This window comes from Ips typographus, linkage group LG1 (genome assembly GCF_016097725.1).
Source record: "Ips typographus isolate SLU linkage group LG1, UJ_Ityp_2.0, whole genome shotgun sequence".
Classification (NCBI taxonomy): Eukaryota; Metazoa; Arthropoda; class Insecta; order Coleoptera; family Curculionidae; genus Ips; species Ips typographus.
In genome coordinates, this window is record NC_138422.1 from 18585875 (window position 1) to 18612824 (window position 26950).

The 26950-nt window shown below is 35.6% G+C and overlaps 1 protein-coding gene and 1 long non-coding RNA gene across 2 annotated transcripts in view; one reads left to right on the top strand and one right to left on the bottom strand.

The window, feature by feature from the left end:
- Window positions 1-26950, top strand: part of LOC145740131 (acid sphingomyelinase-like phosphodiesterase 3b) — a 363835-nt gene that overhangs the window by 84724 nt on the left and 252161 nt on the right. The gene's annotated exons all lie outside the window — the stretch shown is intronic.
- Window positions 15126-16049, bottom strand: LOC145728338 (uncharacterized). Its single transcript, XR_014178060.1, has 2 exons — window positions 15754-16049; window positions 15126-15697 (listed from the first exon to the last, which is right to left on the bottom strand). It is a non-coding gene; the product is annotated as an uncharacterized LOC145728338 (long non-coding RNA).

Consider the following 26950-nt stretch of genomic DNA (forward strand, 5'->3'; position numbering starts at 1 on the left):
TTTGGCCACATTTAGTAATCAAATTTATTTTTCGTAGCCATACTATGTATAATTTTCGAGAAACAGCCGCGTGCACGGCTTATTATCAGCAGGTATTATCTTCCCGGTTTGTTGGCCCTAGCAACCAGAAACAAGCCAGGAACTAGTTCTTCCCGCCTTCAAAACAGATGCCACAGATGCTGTAATCACTCAAAATTAGACAAGTTGTACACAAAAATTGTTTATGGAAAAAGTGCAAAACGTCCCTAGATTTTAAGTTTAATTTTCTGTATACACAACAAATTTCAGAGCCGTAACAAAAGAATTATAGTTTAGGACACACAGTTGCGTCAAGAGTTATACAGTCACAAAGAGCAAACATGTGAAACCATTTTTTTTTTCAAAATTTCAGAGGTTCAAGAACCAATATCTCAAAGTTAGTTAGTTATTCGTGACCGGATCACACTATCTCCTTCCAAAAGTTTCGGGCTCTGATGGCCTTGTCATTTGCTAAAATTAGGTCATTCCCTGTCCCATGTTGGTGAAGGTCAGCAGGTGTGCAGGGTTCTGGATTTCTCCTCAAGAACACCGAGGGTCTTCGTGCTCTGGTAGCATTCCTAATTTTTGCAGGCTTTCTCTGCACCTCGAGAACCCTCTGCGAAGTCTGTTGAGCGTTCGCCATACTCTGAATGTCCCGGTTCAGGTCCTCTTTTTGTTCGGTGATTGGGTCTTGACTCCCAGCGCGCCATTTTTGGAGCCCTCTGGCTTCCTGAGAAACTTGCAAAGGTGCTGTCCTGGCCAAAAAACTGTGGCGTGATCGGAGTCTGGGTCTAGCAGATTGGTGACCTTAGAGCGGGTGCTCTCTCCTGGGTGCGTATTCTTGAAACCGCCATTTTCAGCTTCTGTCACCTTCTATCGACAATTCTCTTGAGAATTCCGTTCCCTGCTTTTAAGAATTAGGCCCCTGATGTGAGGCGGTGCTACCACAGTGAGAGAGAATACCTGATGAAGTGGCGTAGGTTTCAGGCAGTCTGTTATTAAGGCGAACTGCTTGATTCAAAGGGACGTCGACTTGTTTTGCGTCAGTGGATGCACACCATACTGGAGCGGCGTACTCGGCTGCAGAGAAGCTTAATGCAAGGGAGCAAATTTAATCAGCTTTTATTTTGTATGGCGGTTATGGCGGTGGAAAACATAGTTTCTGAGATAAAGAAAAGTACCGAAAATGAGACTTTTGAAACCTCCTCACCTCTTCGGCTTAAGGGCTACTGACTTTTGATACGTTCAGCTTAGAACACACTTAACTAGTCCAACCAAAGTTACGAAGTCAAAAAATGTGTTCTAAGCATTTCCCTCTATACTGAATAAAAATAGAAAATTTGTAAAAAAGGGGACGGTTAGAGAATTTAAAAACATAAGATAAAAGAGTAATTAAAACCGAAAGTGAAACCAGAACATAACAGTGGGTATCAAGAGATGATTAGTGTTATCAGTGAAATAACAATATTAAATTTAAGTCAGAAGGAATATCTAGGGCGAAATAACTAACTTTATGTATTTTAGGAATGAAAAGTGCACTTTTAATCCTTCGGGAATTAAAAATATAGTTCCAATCTCTGTGGGACCATGCCAACAACTGTCAGTAATACGAGCTGTCAATTTTCAAATTACCGAGTACGGTTAGTTTTGTGATTTTTTTATTTATATTTTATCGCATTAAGGGCTTAAAATAGTATATAAACCTAGTGACTAATGTGTTTTTAATCCCTTGGCCAATTCCTTTCAAAAACACGAGAATATGATTTGCCGCGGAATAAAAAGAGGCACTTTAGCCCCTAAGTTTATAATATACTATTTTAAACAGATAGGTACATGAAAAAAGGGTAGGAAGTTTATACATATAACATTTTCCAAGACTTTAATGTACTTATAAAAATAACTTCTGGTAGAAAATAAGCACATATGTTAGATAAAGAGTTACCAATATCATATTTTGAAAAATACGCAGATGATTCCAAAATCCGCAAAACTCAAATTTTTATCTTCGTAAATAATAACCATAATTATACGCTCGTTGAAGAATATACTGATATTCAACCAAACTGCAAACAAACTGTGTAAATTACATCGACAAAATCCTAAAGTAACTTCTTCCCAAAGCACTTCTGCTTATTAAAGCGACATAAATATAAAAAAAAAATGATTTCCATGTGAGCCATCTCAAGTTTCTATTCAAAGGCGAATACACACAAATACAAATTCAGTTTGTATCTCACCGAGAGAGGAATATATTTTCCTTCTTATTGCCTTCATGCAGCTTCTCCAGATTGGCTAAAAGGACTTTAAATGAAATACGGCTTTTCCTGCAATTTTGTTCTTTTCCTCGTCGTTCCCTTTTAACAACCGTCATTTGTATGAATTTGAATTAGCCAGACGTGTTCGCTTTTTGTGCGGCTTTCATAATATGGCACTATGCAATGATTGTATTAATATTGCTACGTGAGAAGGATTGTTACGTTAAATTACCCAACCTTAGAGGCAAACATTTCGAGAGAAATGTATATAGATTTTCTGTCTGAGAAATTTTACTCTGGCGTGAAACATTCCTTGATTATTTCCAAGGGTGCGATTTCTAGCGAAATTTTTCTAAACGTGCCTTCTTACACAAGAATAATACGTCCGCATTGGAATATTGCATGCACATAAATCAAAATTCTTTTCGTAACACGAGTACTTCTGAATGACTTTCGTATTTTAAGATATGCGAACAGCTAAAAGCTATTCTGCAATGGAAGAATGTTTAAATGGAAACGTAATGTGTTGCACAAAAATGCGGTTTCTTTAAGAGTTCGAATGCAATGCACTTACATTGCGACAAACTTTAAATGCCAAAATGTAATTTTCCTTGCATACAAATGCTTTCTCGGCACTTGCAATAGAGCAATAAAGGAAGCTTCCTCAAATTTCCAGGACTTGTTTCACTACAATTGCTAAATAAATAGTACATTCAAACACGCCAAACTTTCAGAGTAGTATAATTAACAACGCTGGAATTTGATTAAATTTTGAACTTTACAATATGAATATATGAAAGAACAAAACACGTTTTCAGGTGGAAAAAGTTTTCTTTAAGGCTTTCAGTCTTGTTCACTATTCTCTTTCGTTTTCACTTTTACTTTCGACCTAGTTCTGAATAAGTTTACAGCGAAATACACTTCAATATTCTTTTAAAAGTTTTTTTATAAGCTGTATGGCATGCAGAACAACGCCTACCGTTGTTGTGGTATTGTTGCGATTTCTTTTGAGAGAAAATTATAATTAAAAACGTTTGTTCGAACTGATTCTTTTAGTCATTGTGTGAAAAATATATTAATTTTATGTGGCGATTAGATGAATTTTAACTAAAATCAATCATTCGGTATATTTCGACTAAGAAATTGAGTTATTAAATTAAGTGATATTATTCAATAAATGCATAATCGCATATTAAGAAGGAAAAACTTACTATACCAAACATGCCAGGCAAATTTGTTAAGGTTTAATCCAACATATAACTTTCGTATTATTTTTAGATTTGTTTTTATTCATCGCATATAATTTCACTTTGTAATTTACCAACAACAATGGCTGTTTGGTTCAATTTGGTCATTTTTACATTTTGCCCTTTGACGATACTCGTTTTGACGTTAAACATCTATTCACCAATGATTTGAAAAATTTTGTGGCTTTTGACTATTCTATTTTCTAGCTGAGTTAGCATTGTTTTTTTATGTTAACAGTTTAAAAAAAGTGTTCAACTCATGAATCGAACGAAATTTCAGATCGCAAACATTTTTTTTAAAGAGTGGTCAATAAATATAATCTCAATTAATTTAGTTTCATGTTATTTGAAATTCATCATCTGTATTTGTTATGCTCTTTTCTTTGAATAAATATCGAGAATTTACGTTTGGACCTAAAGATTTGACGTGGGGATTGCGGTTTGTATGGGAATGTTTAATACATTTGAATCATACCTTACATTGAATAATTATTGCAATTTCAGAAAACCTTCCTTGGTCACACGAGGCTCATTTGAACATATTTTTCTTCTTGCAAGCCTGAGAACACTACACGACTGTAATTATTTCAAAGACACTAAGTATATCTAGCGCTGGAATGAGAAAGTTTTGTATAAAGGCAGCATTCAAAACTCGAATGAGATCATGTGATCAGACCATCAGGCAACCACATACAACACTTTCGATTCATTAATAGATCGATACTGATTGACTAAATGACTGAATCGACCTGAAACTAGAAATTCAATTAAAATTTAAATTTGAAATACTCGTACATACCTACGTTTATAAGAGTCTTGGAATTCTATGGAGGGCGTAAAATGTATCACTACGAATACATTTATATCATAGACGAGAGAGAAGCGGATTTAAGTAAAACCTTTGGTAATTTTGGATTATTGAACGTGTTTAGGAGATCTTTAAAAATAGAAAAAAGATGAAAAGTCGAACATGAGGAGATGACAACATATTCGTAATTTTTGGCATGATATCTAATATAGTTTATAGAAATTAGCGCAGGATGTAGAGTTGCTCAAACTGTTGGACGACAAAAGAATCACAGTTCTTCAGACGATATTTAATCGAATCTATAACACAGGCGAATATCCCGCCAAATGGTTAACATTGAATTTTGTCCCCTTGTCGAAAAAGAACAATGCAACAAAATGTGAGGACCACAGACTAATCAGCCTCATGAGTCACACACTGGAGATATTCCTTAAGATTTTCCACTACAGAATATCAATAAAGTGCGAAAGAAACATCGGATCCACCCAATTTGGATTCAGACGAGATTTAGGCACGAAAGAAACATTAGTTGCGACTCAGGTACTGATTCAGAACTGCAACGATCAGAGAAAGAACATAATGCTGTGTTTCATCGATTATGAAAAGACGTTCGATAGAGTCCAACAATATGAACTGATCCAACTCCTAAATAGATTGGACATAGACCAAAAAGACATCCGCTGCATTCAAAGCCTATACTGGAACCAAATGGCTGAAGTCGGAGTTGGTAACGATCTCACAGAAGCAAGACTCACCACTTCTCTTCAATTTATATTCTGAAGCCATCTTTCAGGAAGCGCTAGAAGAGCGTAACATGGGCGTTAAGGTAAATGGGTCAACAATATTCGTTATGCGGACGACAGAGTTCTAATTGCAGACAACATGGAGGATTTGCGGGATATGCTTGGGACTGTCGGGGAATGCAGTAAGATCAATATGCTCAATATCAACACCAAGAAGACTAAATTCATGATAATTACTCGAAAGCCACAAGAATTTCAATTCTCAATCCCAACATTATGAGAATCAACCAATAGAGCGAGTAAATAAATTTAAATATCTAGGAACGTGTCTGTGTGAAAACTGGGAATCAGACACAGAAATCAGATGCCGGATTGAAAATGCCCACAGTTCGTTCATAAAATTCAAAAAAGTGCTCACCAATACTGATTTCGATCTTGGCTTGAAAATTAGATTTGTCAAATGCTGTCAGGACAGTGTTGCTTTATGCCATGGAGGAATGGACACTGAAGGTGAGAACTATGAACAAGGTGGAAGCATTCGAGATGTGGGTCTAAAGGCGTGTACTGAGGATTCCATGGACTGGAAGAAGAACCAATGAGAAGAATCAATAAAGACCGCGAACTGTTAGACACCATTAAACGGCGAAAACAGGATACCTGGGCCACGTAATACGCAACGAGAGGTACCAATTCCTGCAATTGATAATTGAGGGAAAGAGAGGAACCGGCAGGAGAAAGATGCCATGGCTCCGCAACGTTAGGCAGTGGACAGGACTGAGAACAATGCAAGAACTAATGCAAACCATACGTAATAGGGAAGAGTGGACAAATGTGATTGCAAACATCCATTAATAGACACGCAGCAGAAGAAGAAGATCTAATATAATAAATACATTTTTTTATTGAGTCACTAAGGTCTTAAAGACATAAAAAATATATTACCAGATGTATTAAAAAAAAAAAAAATTCTTTCTCGAAAATCTACCTTGTTTGTAAATCCTCAAAACCGTTTGAAGTTACCAAAACACAAAAAGTTTGATAGTTTGCAAGCAAAAAGCTTGCTTCGTGTAGAAACGGTTTTTACATACAGATTCCGATCGATTTTGCCGATGGGAATCTGGGTTTTGGTTCTCCAATTCTGTTGAGAGCAGTTGCTGTGTTAAACTGATAACCTTTGGGTGTGTGTTGAATGACCAATTAATAATTGTTTGGACTGCCTGATATTAGGTGAATTGGCCGATTTTTGTAAAATTCTATATTAGTTTAATAAAAGTCCAACGAACTCACTGTTAGGACTCACCTGCAAGGAGACCCGCAAATCTATGCCCAATATTTAGAAACCCCCGTAAATTCTGTTACATCTTGGCGCCCAACGTGGGGCAGAGATGGATTTAAAGCACTCTTCAGAACAGCAGCAGGCCGGTTACGAATTGCGTAGCAGACAAAAAGCTCATAATACAACGGAAGAGGTAAGGTCAACGGGAGCGACTCCGAGAACAACAATCGCCTCAACGCAAGGTCACGAAGGACTCAGCAAACCACACCTGTACAGCAAGGTAGCAGGGATTTTAATTCGCATTTGTCTAATCCACCGTCGGCAGAACAAAGGGAATTGGAAAGTTTAAAGGATAACAATAACTGTACGATAATTAGAAACGACTGTGTTTAACCGGCTGTTAAGACAAGTTAGACAGAATGCGGAACATGTCCGCTATCGGCCAAATGTAGAAAGGGAAAGTGACCAATGCGAAAGGCTTAATAGAGGCTTAAACCTGGTGGAGAGGAAAAGTGACCTTACGAGAAAGGCAAATGTACATTTGTCAAATAATTTTCTAAATGAGTTTCCCGCAAATACTGAGCCTCTTCTTTATGTACAGGGTGTTCCAATAAGCCGTGCACGAGGCTGTTTCTCAGAACCGTAGGACGGAGTAGAAGTATTGTGTTACATAGTAGTACTTCGGAAAAAAAATCTGTTTAGTAAATGTGGGAAAGAGAAAATGCTGGAAATAATTTTCAGCTTTCTAAATCCACAGCTAGGGAGCTTTTCAATACTACTAAAATACTCAACAAAAGTTAAATGGGCTCGTATAACAAAAATAAAATAAACGTAATTGCGTGTTTTCGACGAACAATTTTACTATTTAACTTTATTTCTAAAAGCCTGTTCTTTAAGTGCCCCAAAACAACGTTGCATTTAATTTGCGGCCTTTCCGGAAGAGGTCGTTTTTCCAAAATTGACGGTTTCATCCTGTATAGCTCAAAAAAATCAAATGCAATGATATTGCTTTTCCTTACCTATTTCATAAAGAATCCAATTATCTATCGTGTACTGTATCTCTTCTGTAACACGAGCTATCAGAGAAAATCGTTAATAAAGGCGTTCTTACAGTTTACTAAACATTGCATTACTAATTAAATAAGACTACTATATGTTATTTAAAATTTCTGTTGTTTCTTTTTACAAACAAATGGTGCGTCTTCTTTCGAAAATAGCGTGTGAAGGATAAAAGTTGTGTATTTTATTGAGGTACATTAATGATAACAATATCAATTGGTTAAGTTACCGAGAGAATAGGCTGTCTTTAGATCAGGATTCGGAACTAACGATCATCTTCAAGTTCTTAAGAGCGTGATTTAGAAGTCTGTCAAATTTAATAAATCTCTAGTACTAATATTTGTAGATTATGAGAAGGCATTTGACACAGTAAACCAGTATGAGATGTTAAACCATCGATATACGACACTCATAAAACATATATTCATATGACAACGCTACAGCATCTGTTAGACTTCAACAAGAAAGTACAAAGTAATTTCCCATTAAAAGAGGCGTAAGAGAGGTAAGGCGTAGGAGGTGGTACCATCGCACCCATACTGTTCACTACCCCTTTTAGAATATATGTGTAAAGTGATAGACTGGGAGGAGATAGGTATAAATATACACGGCGAAAAGCTGAATTTTCTCAAATTTACGGATAACATCGTCTAGATCTGATGAATGTTGGACAAACTGTAAGATAACTCAAAAAGTAGGATATGAAAAAAAACTGAAATCATGACATATTTTGTGCTCGGTAGAACTGTTAGAGTAAGTGGAAAAATAGTAAAACAACTGCCTATAGATATCTAGGACATGAGATACCTAAACTGCTCTTAGAATAGGGTTGACGTGGGCTGCCTTTGGTAAGCTTAAAAGACGTCTTCAAATCGACACTCCCAATATGCCTAAAGAGAATGATTTTAAATCAATGTGTCCTAACGGTGCTAACATATAGTGCGGAGGCCTGAAAAGTAACAAAACAGACTAAGAAGAAAATTAGACATATGTATTGGGATTATCCGTAAAGGATCGAGTACCATACATTGAAATCCGCAGACGAATTGGACTGCAAGATGCCGTACAAACTATAGTCAGGCTTAAATGGAATTGAGCAGAATATATCGCTAGAATGACAAAATGCATTACGGAATGGAGAGACCAAGAGGGGATGCCCTAAGAAGTACCCCAACCAGATGACCAGACCATCTAAGAGTATAAGTGCAACCGAGGTTTGTATGAGAGTTGCGAGGTGTTGCGGATCTAATCTTTTCTACAAACGCTGTTATGTTTTTTTAATGAAAAAAAACAGCAGTTAAAGCTGTTAATTGAAGCTTGAGATTTTGAAAAAGCAAAAAAAAACAAGAAAAATCGTAAAGTTTTAAATTAACAGTCAAACTTTGGTTCAATGGAGTAGCTCTTTTTGATACGTGTGCAAATGCTCAGGAAAGGTAGACGTCCTTCTTTTTCGGTCTCCATAGTAAATTGAATTCTTGAATCGCTGCAGTTTGTCTTCACCGTGGCTTCAAACTACAAAGGTATCGTCAACGTATCGAAACCAGCACTTTGGTTTTCTTGGAGCGGTGTCCAGGGCATTAACTTCAAATGACTGTGTCCATAAAATAGTTTGCTATTACCGGATTAAGAGGACTGCTCAATGCTACACCATCATTCTGTTCGAAGAATTCACCCTGCCATTGGAAGTAAGTCGGTGGTTAGGTAGTGTCTGAATAATTTGGCGATGTCCAGTGGAAAATCTCGTTCTATCTGTTCCATAGCCGTTTTGATGGGTACCATAGTGAATAAAGAAACAAGATCAAAACTCACAACACCTGGAGATAAAGTTAAGGCATGCAATTTGTCCACAAAATGTGCTGAGTCTATGACGAAGCTGTCCGTCTTTCCTATTTTTGGTTGAAGGAGTGTTGTAAGTTACTTTGCTATCTCATAGGTAGGGCCTCCTATGGCACTAACGATTCATAGTCTGATAAAATAATAATATTCCATTTAAATAAGTAAGTTAGTACCTATTTCCATTACAACCATTGTGTGCCATAACATTCAAAATATTTTAGATGGATTGGGCATGCGGAATTTACTATAATGCTCAGTTTTCAAAACTTGCTAAGATACTCTTATATCGACGTGTCTTAAAACACGCTGTGTAAATAAATTATTTTTTTTAAGATGGTCACAAGTTCTTTCTTATTATGAATAGGAAAATGAAAGACAGAAAAATTATTTCCTTCTTATTTTTTTTTTCAGGTTCAATCTGTACGGTATTGACAAAACTTTGCACCTAATTTACATTTATATGGTGTCACTGCATGCACTGCATAAAAAGTTCGTGATAATAAAATCTTTATTTCAAAAACTATTCATTGTATTTTTATTTCAAAATTCTAAATTTTACAGATAAAATAATCTGATGAGATTAACAATTATCCCATTCACTGTCTACAAATATGATATATCTAAATCGTAATACAATACAGTTGTTAACAGCTAATTTATTTCATATATTGTGTTTAGCAAATTAACAGAATCGACATCATATTCTATTAGGTTGTGAAACTGCAATTGAAAATTGGGTTAAATAAATTAATGACATTATTGTCCGGCCTTTTTTGTTGACATCGGTCTAATTGCTAGCATGAATTGTTTACATCGTCGTTCAGTTTTGAATTCATTTTAATAGTACTTAAATGAGATAATGGCAATTGGAGTTTATTTAACACAGTTTGTTGACTGTTTTTATATTCGAGTACACTTTATTTTATTTTTAAGCAATTTTTTCTGTTACCGGGTGACAATAAAAAAATGTCAACGAAATTGTCACGAATGTGACATGAAAGTCTATTAAGTTTGAAATTGCTGGAGATTTTTATTTGATTCTTCGTTAAAAATACTACATATAAGTTATGTTTTAATTTTATTCAGTACTTTTAAGCGACTTTATTAAGATGTCAAACTTGAGAGAAAAAATGTTGGCTTTACATGAGTTGGAAAAGCGTCCGATCGATATTACGCGAATGCTCGGCATCGACAAATCTAACGTCCGACGAAACATCAAGCGGTTGGAAGAGCTCGGCCATACTGGTCGCCATCCAGGAAGTGGCAGAAAGCGCACCGTTAGAACCGCTAAGAACCGAGAGCTCGTAACGAGTCAGGCGAAATCCGAGGGTCTCCATGCGAAAAATCGCTCGTGAGACTGGTATTAATCGGGAATGAAAAAATGCAAACGACTCCTTCGTCGCCACCCTCCCCTTCAGTGGGACAAAATCCTCTTCTCAAATGAGAAGCTGTTCACCCTTGAACAAGCCCACAATCACCAGAACGATAGGAGCTGGTGTGTGGAGGTCTCGGGCACTTCGGCCATCGTCGAACATCGCCAAAATCCCGCGGCTGTTATGGTTTGGGCCGGAATTTGCGCCAGCGGCAAGACCCCCCTCGTTTTCGTGGAACAGGGGATCAAAATCAACAAAACAAGGACGTCTACCGCCGTGACATTCTTGATGCCGTCGTACTTCCGTGGGCTTAGCAGCACTTTGGCGATGCAGATTGGACTTTCCAACAGCACTCCGCTCCGGCCCACAAAACAAAAGCGACTCAGGACTGGTGCCGGATCCATTTTCCGGATTTCATTTCGTCGAAGGAATGGCCACCCTACTCGCCAGATCTAAATCCGATGGACTACAGTGTGTGATCTATTTTGGAGAACAGGACCTGTGCTACACGTCACAAAACTTTGGAGTCGCTGCAGCGGTCACTGCGTCGGAAATGGGACCGATTGTCGCTGGATGAGGTGCGTGGTGCGGCAGAAAATTTTCGGAATGTTATAGTCAAAATAGTTGTAGATCGTTCTAAGAAGTAGAAACTACGCCAACAACGCATTGAAATTATTTAATTTCACTATAAAAATCGCGAACATTTGGCAGAGACGGTTCGTAAAACTCGTACATTTTTGGGTGGCCGTGAACCTTATTGTCAGACAGCAATACAGAAATTGATGGAATAATTTGAGCTGTTGGGACAAGTTAGTGATTTGAAGAATAAAACAAGTGCATGAAACCATTGATCTTTTACGGGAAAAGTTTTCGGACCGTTTTATCTCTCGAAGAGGTGATCACAATTGGCCACCGAGATCTTGTGGTTTAACACCTTGCGACTTCTTCCTTTGGGGCCACGTGAAAGATAAGGTCTACGCCAACAGCCCAGCGTCGATTCAAAACCTCAAAGATGGATTTCGTGAGGCTATCGATCGAGTACATATAGCACAGCTACTTTGCGATTTGGTTATGGAAAACTTAATGAAAAAGATACTATCCTGTAGGCGTAGTCGTGGTGGTCATTTGGCTGATGTTGTTTTCCATTATTAACGGCATACCTTTCTTTTTATAATGAAATAAACATCCGATCATTTATCTCAAAAAATGATATTTTTCTTTGAATATCAAAATAACACCTCTCTTGGAATAACATACTTTTACAGTTATTATAAGGTTGTCCACGAAATTTCTGTGGTAATCTGCGTTATGTTTACAGGCGCGTCGAACAACGGCCTACCCTCTAGAACTCCATCATCATTGGAACTGAACATACATACAGAATACAGAAATCATTCAGTGCATTTGTAGAATGTAACATTAGGCTTATATTGGAACCAGATGGCATATTTGTCAATTGATGGTAATTACACAAAACAAATAGATATACAGGGATAAGTGAGGCAAGACTGTATTTATTTTGTTACCAAACTTATTTAACGTGTACCTACTCAGAATAGGTCTTTCAAGAAGCCTCGACAAAGTTGAGGAAGGATTTACTATAAACGGTACTAAACTTAATAACATAAGAAATGCAGATGATATCATTATGTTTGCAGATAACCTTCAAGGATTAGCTCTTACAGAACGGGTTGGAAATGAACAAAAAGCCAAACTCCTCGCGAGATGAGAGACATGGCGGAAGTGGACAAAGAACCAAAGATGATACTACTCTCAAGAAATACACGATGTCGTACGATCGAAAAGGCCCGCTCCGTGTTTATTAAAATGAGCTCGCTTTTTAAAACCTTAATCTATCGTTAGACATGAAGCTTAGACTCTTGCGTTGTTACGTTTTTTCGATTCTTCTGTATGACATAACTGAACACTTATTAAGGAGAATACCAGGCTGGATAGAAAGATATTGTAACTATTTTGGACAGAAAAAATTAGCAACGCAGACGTGATGGGACGGATGTAGAAAAAACTAGAGCTGTTGTTGTATCGGAAAATGCAGTATTTTGGCCACATAATGAGGAACCCAAATAGATACGGGTTGCTACAGAAAATCAAATCAAAATTAGCAGCAAAAGAGCACCTGACTGAAGAAATCTTGGTTGGCAAATCTTCGAACGTGGTTTGACAAATCATTAGTAGAACTTATCTAACTCGCTGTCAACAAAGTAGTAATAGCTATGCTGATAGATAACATCTGGACCGGATAGGCACTTGGAGAAGCAAAACAGAAACATTACATTGCTTATAAGCCGTGCATTTTTAGTTACATTACATTTTTAGTACATAAAAAAATACGTATGAATTAAGCCATTAATGGGTCTTAATACAAGCTGATTCGATCCCAAAAAGTGTGTTTACTCTGCCATATAAAGCTGATTGTGCTGTGGCAAAGTGTGTTTGAAAGTTTGGGTTTAAATTTTAAACAAATGTTCTCAAACAGTGTTACTTTGAGCAAAACTGATTGACTGAACTTTAATTTGGTATGCTTCATAACAAGACACAAAAGCTCACTCCAATAACCTCAACTTATAAACTTGACTAAACGTAATTAACGGATCCTTGATACCTGTGAAAGATTCCTTTGGTTTATGTTCACAGAGATCGGTTGCCTTTGAGATAATCACGTAAATTTTCTATTATGTAACTCAAACTATTAAGTCAATTAGTCCAGTGGCATCAGATAAAGTAGAACTCTACTATGGTAAAACGAGATTTCCACTAAAAGTGTCATACTTATTGTTTTAATTTTGGTGCCGCTTATTTCTTAAAACGAATAAAATGGAAACAAATATGTATAATTTATTAATTTTATTTTCAAGCAATAATTATGAGTATTTCAGCTATTAAGTTTTTTAAGTTTATCCTAATATATATATTTTAATTTGGCGTGTAGCCTAAGGTTTGGTCCAAACTCTCTATCTAAAATATTTTGGACTTTGCGGTGTTGCCAGATCAGTCGGAAAGAACACCAACTTTTGATTTTCAAATGGAACACCCTGTTTCTAATCTCATTTTTGAATTCCTCGCAAAAAGGCTAGTAATTAGTGTTGATAGTTTTCTATACCTATATTCGACCGTTTCTTAGATATTTCATAAAAATAGTCGATTTGTTAGCAAAACATTAGTCTAAATATTAATTATAATATAAAATAGTTATACCAGGTGTCCAAGAGCACCCTGGACATAGGAGATTAACATGGGAAAACGGTTTTGATTTTTTTGCGCCTGTACGGTTCATTTAATGGAAAAACGCTTTAGATAAAAGTTGTAGAGCACATTTTCAGCTATCTACTTGTAATTTTTTCAATACCGTAGATTTGACCATTAAGACGAAAAATGGATCTGAAATTCGGAAATTTTAAATCTCCCGCCAAGCGGTCGTTAAGAAAGTTTATATCCGGTCGTGCTACCAACCTTTCAAAATCATAACAAATCGTTGTCAGTCATTCTGTAATCAAAACATTCTCAAAACAAGTTTATTTAGTAATAATTTTGAGTTACTACCCATATACTGCGAAGAAAATACAAATAAATCATGATAAAAACACTTTATCAGGTGCAACAGTCCAAAAATCTGGTAAGTTGCGTTCATAACCTCATTCAATGTCTCTACTAAACTTATTTACTTTGTAGTAAAATTCTTTAAGAAAACACTGGTTTTGCTTGCAAATATTTAATGAAGATGACCGAATCACCTATCTCAAGCCTCTTTATAACACTACCAAACGATTTAAAGTGATAAAAACAATGGACTAGGAAGGCCTGCAGATGTTTGAAGATAAGTTGCTTTACTATACAGGGACCACAAAAGAGGGTAAATACTTCCCTCAAAAGTGGTGCAATTTAGTGACCTATGTGACTGATAGTTTTATTGTATCCTTCTGTTTTGTAGTGTTATCAACACACCATAGTGTTTAAGTGGTTTTACATTGTATGATGTTAATAAAAAGGCATTTTTCATAACTGATTGTCAATGTTTTTTCCCATCTCTACAGGGTAAGGTAAGTACTGATATTTAATTAGCTCCATTAGTTAACTTGAACATCATTCACCTACAAGGATACTTGTAAAATGTCTACTAATCAAACATAGTTTATTTGCAAGTAATGTGTAACTCGAGTTCACATTTGATTAGTAAAGGTATGTCCTGTGACATGGTGTATTGAATTAGAAGCAAATTGTTTCTCTTTAGAGACTTTCAATCACTACATTTCACCTACCTTTGCTAATTTGGAACTCCACTATTATCCAAACAAACATTAGGTTAGTAAGACAAAGTTGTTTTTAGCATAGCTTGTATGGTGAAAGGTTCACCCACTCACACTCAATCTGTGGAACAATCACTGTTTATGTGGTAAGACCAGTTTTCTTTGTCACCTATTGTACCTAAGTTTTTCACTTGAAGAAAATGTATACTGTACCTTGAACTGTGAATAAATAATTAATACAAATGTTCAGTGTACAAAGTTTTATTTGGAACAATTGAGTGTGTGGAAAAAAGAACACAATTATAATGTTAATACCTAAACCTAGAATAGAACAGCTCATGTAGATAGCTCAATTGAAAAGTTGGTTTTTCGACAATACCTACCCATATACAAAAAGTTTTGTCACCTGACTGATAATTTGACTGTGTAAGTCCATATTCTCTTCTTAGAAGGGGTTTCTCAGAGGTTTTATAGCCAGTTTAAGATTATTCACATTTCACAAGCACATCAAATTTTGAGATTTAAGTCAGATATCAACACTGAATCATTTTAAGTTTTAGTTGCAACACTGGTGAAGACCCTCGCTGATGATAGTCCATGAGGTTTGAAACTAAATCACACCACTTTTGAAGGAAGTATTTGGCCCCTTTGTTGTTGTCCCTGTACAGTAGGAAACTTATCTTCAAAGATCTTTATTGTCCACTGTTTTCATCACTTTAAATCGTTTGGTAGTGTTATGAAGAGGCTTGAGATAGGTGATTCGGTCATCCTCATTAAATATTTGCAAGCAAAACCAGTGTTTTCTTTAAGAATTTTGCTACAAAGTAAATAAGTTTAATAGAGACATTGAATGAGGTTATGAATGCAACTTACCAGATTTTTGGGCTGTGGCTACTGATAAAGTGTTTTTATCACGATTTATTTGTATTTTCTTCGCAGTATGTGGGTAGTAACTCAAAATTATTACTAAATAAACGTGTTTTGAATGTTTTGATTACAGAATGACTGACAGCGATTTGTTATGATTTTGAAAGGTTGGTAGCACGGCCGGATATAAACTTTCCTTAACGACCGCTTGGCGGGAGATTTAAAATTTCCGAATTTTAGATCCGTTTTTTGTCTTAATGGTCAAATCTACGGTATTGAAAAAATTACGAGTTGATAGCCGAAAATGTGCTATACAACTTTTATCTAAAGCGTTTTTCCATTAATTGAACCGTACAGGCGCAAAAAATTCAAAACCATTTTCCCATGTTAATCTCCTATGTCCAGGGTGCTCTTGGACACCTGGTATATGCAAATTAACTAGTTGAAACAATAGCTGTTACTTCTTCTGTTTCATCCCGTACTTTTATTCCTATTGCTTTTATGTTAAAAACGTTCAAGAACAAGTAAACAGTTTTATGAAAATAGCTGTTTAAAAATATTGAAATATGAGTTATCGTTTGCCTGTTACAGACTTTCAACTCTTGAAAATTTCAATGTTTAATGGAAAATATCTTGAAAACGGCAAAGTCTAATCTAAAACAAAAATTGACGAGACCAAGTAGCAGAATCGAAAAATGGTAATGTTGCAGTTTATTTTATATTAATGAGCTAATTTAATAATATTACATTGAAAATTGACAGGCAAGTAAAAAACTATACTATATTCAATTAGTATATTAAAATAGAAATAACATCGAGTTGAAAATGTGCAGCAAATTAGAGCTATTGCTAATGTCGCTTATCAGATATCAAATGCATACATTAATTTAATATTGAAAATTTGTTTATGTGAATAATGGTTCTAAAAAAATGGTAAATACAAATTTCTCATCACCCGCAGAAACAGTCGTTAACCGACCCCTTTACCGCAATCTTCCTGAATTTATTAAGAAAACCTTTCTAAATTTAATTTCAAATTCAAATATTCACTAAAGGACCCCCCTAATAAACTAGTTAATTAAGGTAAACATTTAACTTTACTGGAAAATTATGTTTCGGTCAGCTTAGACGTTCCAAATTTGTCTCGGAGGATTACAAAACTTTTCGGTTACCAGTTTTAAATACCAAACTTAAACTATTTGCGGATTGAAATGGAAACGGATCGACCAAACGCCACTCATAACCGATCTCACTAAAACCCGTCACGATAAATCACATACTTTTTATCTAGCACTTCGAAAGAGATCCCATCACGGTATCGCAAAATCCGTCGTTCCATTAAAATGCACTTTGGCGATGTTGATTTTCATCATGGTCTGCATTTAAATGCAGAATGCAGCTTTGCCTAAAACAATGAATCCCACGTTTCAGTCCATTTAGGGGGATCAAACCCGCCATATTACGTGGCCTGTGTGATATATGAGAATAGCGTGATTAAGTTTTAGAATCGATAAGATGTCGAGTAGAGGAACCGAGATAATGACTTTATAATACAACCGTAAAATAAATATGATGCAACTTTTTAGTTAGTTTTAGCTGAAAAATGATGGCATGAATATTTCAATATCTATAGTAAGATAAAGTTTTGTGGTCGTAAAGTTTGTTTTGATAGAAAGTTGTTATTAGTTTTGCATTAAAATTAAAATGTACTTCCACAGAATACTGAAATAGTAAAAGTTATCTTAATATTAGTTGTTGTGCAACATCTGGTGACATCTGTACTCAACTCTATGAGTTAGAAAGTACAGATGGCGTTCCCAAATCTAGGAACAGCACCATTAATGCCGCATCAATCGGTAAACACCGATCTGATTAGTTGAAAATGGTGAGGTTTTGTTTTTTCTTTATCAATCCCAATCCTCTGACCGGTTTCGCCGTATTACGGCTCATCAGAGAGGCTATAGGGCTTGATAACCAAAAAACAAAACCTTCTTTCCAGTATAGTCAACTGGATGCCAGAAATGATAGTTGTTGTGCAACATCTGGTGACATCTGTACTCAACTCTATGAGTTAGAAAGGACAGATGGCGTTCCCAAATCTGGGAACAGCACCATTAATGCCGCATCATTCGGTAAACACCGATCTGATTGGTTGAAAAGATAGAGATCCCCTAGATTTGGGAACGCCATCTGTACTTTCTCTCATAGAGTTGAGTACAGATGTCACCAGATGTTGCACAACAACTATCATTTCTGGCATCCAGTTGACTATACTGGAAAGAAGGTTTTGTTTTTTGGTTATCAAGCCCTATAGCCTCTCTGATGAGCCGTAATACGGCGAAACCGGTCAGAGGATTGGGATGATAAACAAAAACAAAATCTCACCATTTTCAACCAATCAGATCGGTGTTTACCGAATGATGCGGCATTAATGGTGCTGTTCCTAGATTTGGGAACGCCATCTGTACTTTCTAACTCATAGAATTGAGTACAGATGTCACCAGATGTTGCACAACAACTATCATTTCTGGCATCCAGTTGACTATACTGGAAAGAAGGTTTTGTTTTTTGGTTATCAAGCCCTATAGCCTCTCTGATGAGCCGTAATACGGCGAAACCGGTCAGAGGATTGGAATTGATAAACAAAAAACAAAACCTCACCATTCTTTTATCTTAATATTAGAACATGGTAAAATATATTTTGTTACTTCCACATAGATATTGGTTAATTTCTTAATAGTTTAGACAACGCAAGTAGGCAATTGCTGACTGAACGGATATGGAATCACGCGATGTATTTGTATGGTTTTTATGCGGAGTTGCCAATATGAACATGCTGATTTATACCGTTCAACATGCTCCCACCTTGAAAGGCTACTTACAAACCAGTACTAATATGTCAAAGGAAAAGTTTAACATGTAGTCAATGAATAGCTATTTAACAAGAAGAGACAGTTGAAACGAGAAAGCGATTTAGAAAGAGACGGACTCTTCCTACCAAAGTTAAGAAACAATCGACTGATATCGGCTTTGATCGTTGAATATCAGGAGTTTTATTGGTTGATCGTTCAGGTTGTTGAAAAACGTTGCTATATCTCAGACCACATCAAATAATTGTATTAAAACATCAGTTTAAAGTTGATAATAGTTAGTAAGGATTGTTTTTTTCCATTGATTAAGAGGCAAACCTAAAACACTTTGACTCAAATAAGTAAACATGATTATAAGAAATTAGTTTATTCACTTCAAAAATTAAAATCCAATTTTTTCTTCAAAATGAAAAAAGATAAGAAACAACCGGCAACATGTTTCCTACCAAAGACAAACCGAGGTCTGCTAAAAACATCACCCCAACATCAAAGGAATTATGCCAGATGTCCCTTCTTGTTAAATAGCTATTCTTTGATGTAATGCTTAACCATAACCTTATTCTAAGTAACGCTATGTAGATAGGGAACAGCCACTTGCAATCATTAACCCTTGGTTACATACTAGTATCCATAGGCAATGGCGCAAGTTTTACGACTACTTGTTTAATTGTGCCATACGCGGTTTTGACCGTTGTAACTTGTACAACACCATCTGTGCCCGTGTGCACTTTACTTACACGTCCAAGTTTCCAACGAAACGATGGTAAGTCATTATCATGAACCAAGACCAGTTCTCCAACAGCTAAATTTATCTTCCATTTTTGGCGTTGCTGAAGTTGACGAATATACTCAACAGACCATTTGTGCCAGAACTGCTGCTTGATTTTCTCAAGTTTCTCGTACAATGCTAATCGGTTTACTGGGGCATGTTAGGATATGGTAAATACGACAATTCTCGACCGATCAAAAAGTACGACGGAGTCAAAGCGCACAAATCGTTAGAATCACTCGATGATCGCGGCGAAGGTCGACTATTTAACATACATTCTGCTTGATAAAGAATTGTAAAAAGTATTCAAAGGTTGGCTTGAAAAGAAGATTTAACAGAATTTTCATTAAATGCCTTTTAGCGCATTTTATCCCGGCCTCCCAAATGCCTCCGTGATGTGCAGAATACGCAGCAATAAATTTCCAATTGATATCTAAGTCGGTACCAAGTTGTTTTATGATACAATTTTGCTGAGCTGACTTGATTTTCTTATTTCGATGGCTTCACTAACTGAATCAGAACCGGAAAGAATATCGTCAACCTAAAAGTCCTTTTTTAAAGCGTTGGCTGCAAGAGGATTTGATTGCAGATGATCTAGAGTCAACTGACAAAACAGATGCACTTGCTGTGCCGTAGACGACTGCATTTAGGAAGTATGAACGAAGTTCCTGATCTGAACTTAATCTCCACAAAATCAACTGAAGAAGTTTAAACTCAACGGCTACTATAGTACATTTTACAAATGTCTGCATTAATCACAAAGGAATGCTGTCTGAATCTTAGTTATATAGATACTAAGTCTTCTTGAACTATATAGGTCCAACCAACTGAATTAAGTTTTAAGAGATACCACAAGAAGTGTTGTGATGGAACTATCTTCTCTCAAAACTCCATGAAGAAGTCAATAAAAGTTTGTTTGACCATCAGAAGGTTGAAAAAGTAACAAGTAACTGCTCATAAACTGTCAATACTTTTTTATAACGAAAAAAACTGCTTTGCGGTCCATCTCTGGAATGACCTAACTTAGAAATAGATTCTTTAAGCGGAATGGAAACCACAAACCGACCATCTTCACTTCGACGAACAGTATCAATAAAATGTTGTTCTGCCATCTGTTCTTCTTGACACCAAGGACATCTTGTTGCAACTTCTTCCAAGTCCCAAAATGTTTTAAGTTGAACTTGTATTTCAGTTTGACTAACAAGGTGACAATCTGCAATTTGTTGGGAGTTTCAATCAGACACCTGACTTATAAAGTACCCTTTGCACAGGATTCTCCAAAAAACTTCGGCACCTATTAGCATGTCTTGCGACAAGTAGAATTTAGGATCAGACAATGAAATTTTACAAGGGATTCTAATCAAATTATGGCTCAATAAAAAGTGGTGGTTTATTTGTTCTCTTTGGTAATATGTAACATTGAATGGAAACACTGATATTCGTCTCAAAGGAACAAACTTGAAGTGTTCAACCTTGTGAAACTCTGACATTTGCTTCGTCTATGCCAGTGACTGAAATATTTGTTTCAAACTTAGATAAAGACAACTTATTTGCAAATTTACTGGACACAAAATTAGACTTTGAAGCATTGTCAAGCAACGCACGACATAAATGAGATTGTCCAGCAGCATCTACTACGTTTACCAACACGGTGGCTAGCAAAACTTGCTTTTGATTATAGACTTGACATGATTGTCTATGATGTGCACGCAGAGTTATGTGGCAGATCCTATATCTAAGTACCTACAGGTTAAATATGACTATCGTGTTCCTTTTTGAAAGCTTTGTTTTTGTTTAGTCATTAAACATATAAAACTCTTTTTTGGGACACAAGCTTATACAGGGTGTCCCACGATGAAAGACATCGATTGATATAGGAAAAAGTATAAATAGGAGAGTTTTGAAAATTAGGCAGGATACTGATGTGGGCATGCCCAATCTAACTAAAATATTTTCAAGATGGTTGCACTTTCGTTTATACCGGAAGTCGATCACAACTTTCTTATTTTAAATAGAACACCCTATATATTATTACATATTTGGATTCCTCACAAAATTCAAACCAACTTTTGTATAGAATGCCCTATGCCTATCTCTAGCCGTTTTCGAAATATTTGATGTTTTTCTAAAAAAGTGACAGTTGCAACGCTCAGCATATTTTTGTACTATGTTAAAACCGTATTTCATTTTGCAATGAAACTTTGGGTTATTGTAAATAAAGGATCGTTTGATTAAACTGAGGGTGCGTAATGGCTCATTTGTATACAGGGTCGTCAAAAAAAATATCATAAACTTGCCACTAAAAAAAATGAAAAATCTCAAGTTTTTTAAATAGAAACCCACATTTTTTATGACGGAATCATTTTGAGCATTAAAAATTACTACTAGTTTCAATTTACTTGCCTATACCTAAATCCAACCCATTTCGTTTTATTTGAGAATAAACATTTTTTATTATAAAAATTACAGATTTCTTGAAAATTTCTCTCTCTAATTACATGTGGATTTATGTCACACCAGTAGTATGAATTGTGTCTATTGAACATTCCATTTTTAGTGAATTTGGCCTCGTCGCTCTAAATAATATTATTCAAAAACAATTCTTCTCCATAGTGACTAGTCAGCAAAAACTCACTAAAAACCACTCTCTTCAGAAATTCAACCTCTTTTAAGTGTTGCACTAATTTAAATGAAAAAGGGTGAAATTTATGTTTCTTCAGGATCCTTTGAATTGAGCTTTTGGATATGCCTGATTCTACGGAAACTTGTCTTATTGCCGAAGTTGGATTTGCAACAAAATAGCCCAAAATTGCAATTTCTACATTTGTTTTATTAAGGATTGGTTTTGTTTTAATAGCTTTTCTCTTCACAGATCCGGTATTCTTAAAATTTTCAATTATTTGCTTGACAGCTTTTGGTGATGGCTTTGGTTTTTCTGGATAACGAGCGGCAAATACCTCACATGTTCTACTCGCAACTTTATCACATTCTCCGTAAATAATAAACAGATTTAAGTAATCTTGGTTTGAATAACGTAACCGCGACGGCGTATTTGCAGTTGTTAAAACACTCAAAACTAGTGTTATTAACATGCCCTGCAGGTCTCCAATATCACCGTGTGTCAAAAGCATGACCAACTAGAACACCACATAATCCCAACCGTGCAGCATAATAAAAAAATGTTTATTCTCAAATAAAACGAAATGGGTTGGATTTAGGTATAGACAAGTAAATTGAAACGTATAGTAATTTTTAATGCTCAAAATGATTCCGTCATAAAAAATGTGGGTTTCTATTTAAAAAACTTGAGATTTTTCATTTTTTTTAGTGGCAAGTTTATGATTTTTTTTTGACGACCCTGTATACAAATGAGTGATTACGCACCCTCAGTTTAATAAAACGGTCCTTTATTTACAATAACCCAAAGTTTCATTGCAAAATGAAATACGGTTTTGACAGAGTACAAAAATATGTTGAGCGTTGCAACTGTCACTTTTTTGGAAAAACATTAAATATTTCGAAAACGGCTAGAGATCCAAATATGTAATAATATATAGGGTGTTCTATTTAAAATAAGAAAGTTGTGATCGACTTCCGGTATAAACGGAAGTGCAACCATATTTTAGTTAGATTGGGCATGCCCACATCAGTATCCTGCCTAATTTTCAAAACTCTCCTATTTATACTTTTTCCAATATCAATCGATGTCTTTCGTCGTGGGACACCCTGTATAGCTCGCTAGCTCCAATAGGGGACACTTTTCCTCCATAGTGTATATGAATTTTTATGTATTTTCTACCCTTTAAGTATCCTACAATAAATTTGGACCACCCTCTATAGAGATGATTGAATCAAGCTTATTTAAATGCGATTGAATAATCGGACCAAGTGGATTTGGTCACTTAGTGCTAATGAATTTTTCTATTGCATTATCACAGACTGACGTTATAATTTAGTATTTTTGATGCAGTGCTTCAAAATTTTGGCAATCCAAATTGATATCTCTTATATAAGCGATGTGGTTACTCCCTGGCCGTGCATCTACACTTAACATTAAATCCTATTTTATGTGTTACTTTAAAGATCAAATTTACTTAATTTTGTGTTTTATAAAAAAGTTTTTGAAAAAATAAATAAATCGCAGAATCAATGAAACTAATGGAATTAATGCAGAAATATTCGAATGTAAGCTTTTTGTTTGAAGTAGCTGAAACTAAATTCAGTTCGCTAGGTAAACCAGTGAGCGTGTGGTAAATCACAAAAGACCGCGGGTATTAGAGCTCTTTAGGAGATTAACGGTTGATATCGATTAATAAAGTGAAGACGCCAGCAGCATCCCATGCAGATAACTTTACATTTTTAAAAAAAGGGAATATTGTACTATTTTTCTATTAAAAAAAGGGTAGCCAGTTATTCGTCGTACACAGCCTTGAACGCGGCTTTAAACTCTTTCGTGAGTTTGTTTTTAAATTTAATTTATACATGCACGCACTTTGACTACACATTACTCGTTGAACTAAACAAATTGCCGTAAAAAAAGTTATACATTATTGTAATACTAAGCATTTGAAGTAATATTAGACTATTTAGTTTTGAAATAGTTTCGAAACTAGGGATTGTAATAACGGCCAAGTCATTACGTAAAGTGCTCAGGCAGTTTAATGATGACGGTCCCATTCATCATCTCAGGTTACTCATGTCTGACCTCCAGGCAAGACGAATTGCCCGAATATTTGGCCTTTTCGACGTGGGTTGTTGCCAAGGTGGACACATTCCGTTATTACCGCTCTGATATTCATACAACTCGACCCTTTCGAGGTTGAACCCTTCTGTTAATGATGCGCTTTTATTTGACACATTAGTTGACGTCTAAACATTAATATCTTTTGTGTATTTTGTTTGAGCTTGGTGTATCTACATTTGCTGGATAATTGGATTTTAAAATATGGTTTTTCTAATTTTGGCATATAAAGTGACACTTTTCAAAACTGATTAGAGTGACAAAACGTTTTACTTTATGTAACTAGTTACATAAAGTATCAGTATCACTGAGTAAAGTATCACTTTATGTAACTAGTTATGAAAAGTTCATTTCATCACTCCCTGTTTTTATGCATTTCCGTAGAAACATATGGGCGACATCCATCATAACATGTCGTTGTCACTGTTTATACAAGGTGCTATGAAAGTGAATATTTGTGTTAAATCACTTTAAAAGATGGTTTTTACCGCTTTTTGGTCAAAATTAGAAAATATGGTTTATCTTTTAATCCGTTACGGTTTCGTAATCCTATAATAGGTGTCTTTGGAAATTTGTAAACCCTCTAAACTTGATCACTAACAAACAGGACAAGTTCTCCTATCATTTGAAATGCATTGAAATAATTGTGCTTTTTGAAAAAGGCTATATTATTTTATTAATTGGACGAGCCAAACTCAAAAATCTATTTTGGAATATTTAGCTGCCAAAATGGGCCAGAAGGTTTAGCAGTTAGAGGGCTGTAGTGAAAAGTACCATCTCCCAAACGAATAAATAGTTCAAAATGAAACTGTCAATTTACACTTCAAACGAAATATCATCTAAGACTGACGTTAACCAATATCCGACAAAAACCACACATGAAACCCTAGAATTTGCAAGTGGTCATGAATTAAACAGGTCTAAACAGACTGCGGATGCCTGACTCTGTTTAGCACCACGTAACAGCATGTGATTTGATAATCGCAGCAAACTACTTTTTTTCTACTCCTACATATTGGTCAATTTCTTTTAGATAAATGATAAGCAGGAAATTGCCATCGGCTGAACGAATTTGGAATCCTAGACTTTCCGCAACTGTAAGATATGAAATAGACATCACAGACAATTTTCAGCGTGCGATAATAGACTAATTGCAGCATGTATTTGATCAGCAATGGTGTACTTATTTTGTCAAAATTCGTTCAATTTTAGTTTTGAGTCTTCCTGTTTAATAATATAATCAAACTTTTGCAATATTTTATCTTATAATTTCCAATATCCAAATGCAACCTTCTACATTATGGACATCATATTCAATATTGAAAACAATGTTCAAAGTCAGAAACAACATTAATATTTCAACTTACTCTAAGGGTACGGACATAACGGGGACCCTCGCTTAGGACCATCGCTCCGACCAAAGCATGGTACTGTAGACCCTTGCTTTGAGCCTCGCTCAAGAGTGGTCATAACGAAGCTTCGACCTTCGCTAATTTGCGCCATTGCGCCTGTTAAACGGTAACGAGGCTGAGATAAACATGGATTATCCTCTTTGTCAGATGAGGAAGACATTTTATGAAACACAAGTGCTAAAATGTGGTACCTGTATAATCCATCACAATAAAGAACAGTGCATCCACTCAACAAAAAACGTTTCTTTATGTTATGGAGAATTTCATCATCTATATCAGGACTTAAGAAAAGATTTGGACCGTTTTTTTGAATATATGAGATTGAAGATATCTGCTTTCGATTACCTTTTAAACAAACTAAATGAGCATGCCCCTTGGTGCAAGGTCTAAAAAATACTAAGCTCGGTTCGATGGTTCCAGGCCTTGGCTTCGAACTATGCGCGGAGCGCTGCTTCGCGCTCCGTTATGACCATATACATTTAAAACTATGCGTTTATTAGTTTTTGTGAACGATGCTAGGGTACGATGCTATGGTCAGAGCGATGGTCGGCGCTCCGTTATGCCGCCCACTTAGTGTTTGTCTTTCCTAAAAACCCAATCGAGTGCTTAAAAGTAAAAAAATATTGAGTTTGGGTTAAATCCGAAATCTAACTAATCTAAAGTATTTGTTTACAACTACTAATTAAGTTTTTGTAGTACCTGGAAAGTTCTAAGAACTATAAAAAAAATACTTTTACCTACGACCTCAGTGTAAATAGCTAATTACGCATAGTTTTCCGTTACGTAATGAACCTCTTTACGCACAGTTGTAAAAAAACACACAGCTGTAAAAAAAGCGCACAGTTTTAAGATTGGCCACAAACTATCGCTCGCGCTGGGAAAAAATTATTTTGTTTATATTTCTTCCTTTATCAGAGTATATTAGATGGAGATCATCGCGTAATGCATTGTTCATACAGTTTTAAGTAACTACCACTTCGTCTAGAATATTATCTGCAATAGCAAACACATCAAGTAATATTACTGAAAGTTTTCCCTTTCTTCTTAATAACTGTAATGTCACCATAAATAATTATTTTAAGAACAACACTAATAATTATTTAAGTAACATGATTTGTGAATTTTTTTTTAACGTTATTATTTTTTTCTTAAGTGGCATAGTACATACCTATGATTAGTAGAAATATGATGTCAATATATTGAAAATATACTTTTTTAATGAAAAGTTACTCTGAATTATAATATGAATTGCGAAAAAAGGACTTAACATTTGGTCGTAGGTAAAGTATAGTACGTCATGATGTGTGAACATGAATAGCATGAACTGAACAGCATCATGGAATCATGTGTGATGATTCCATGATGCTTCTTACAGCACTAGTTACGTAATATACTAATTATTTTCAACCAG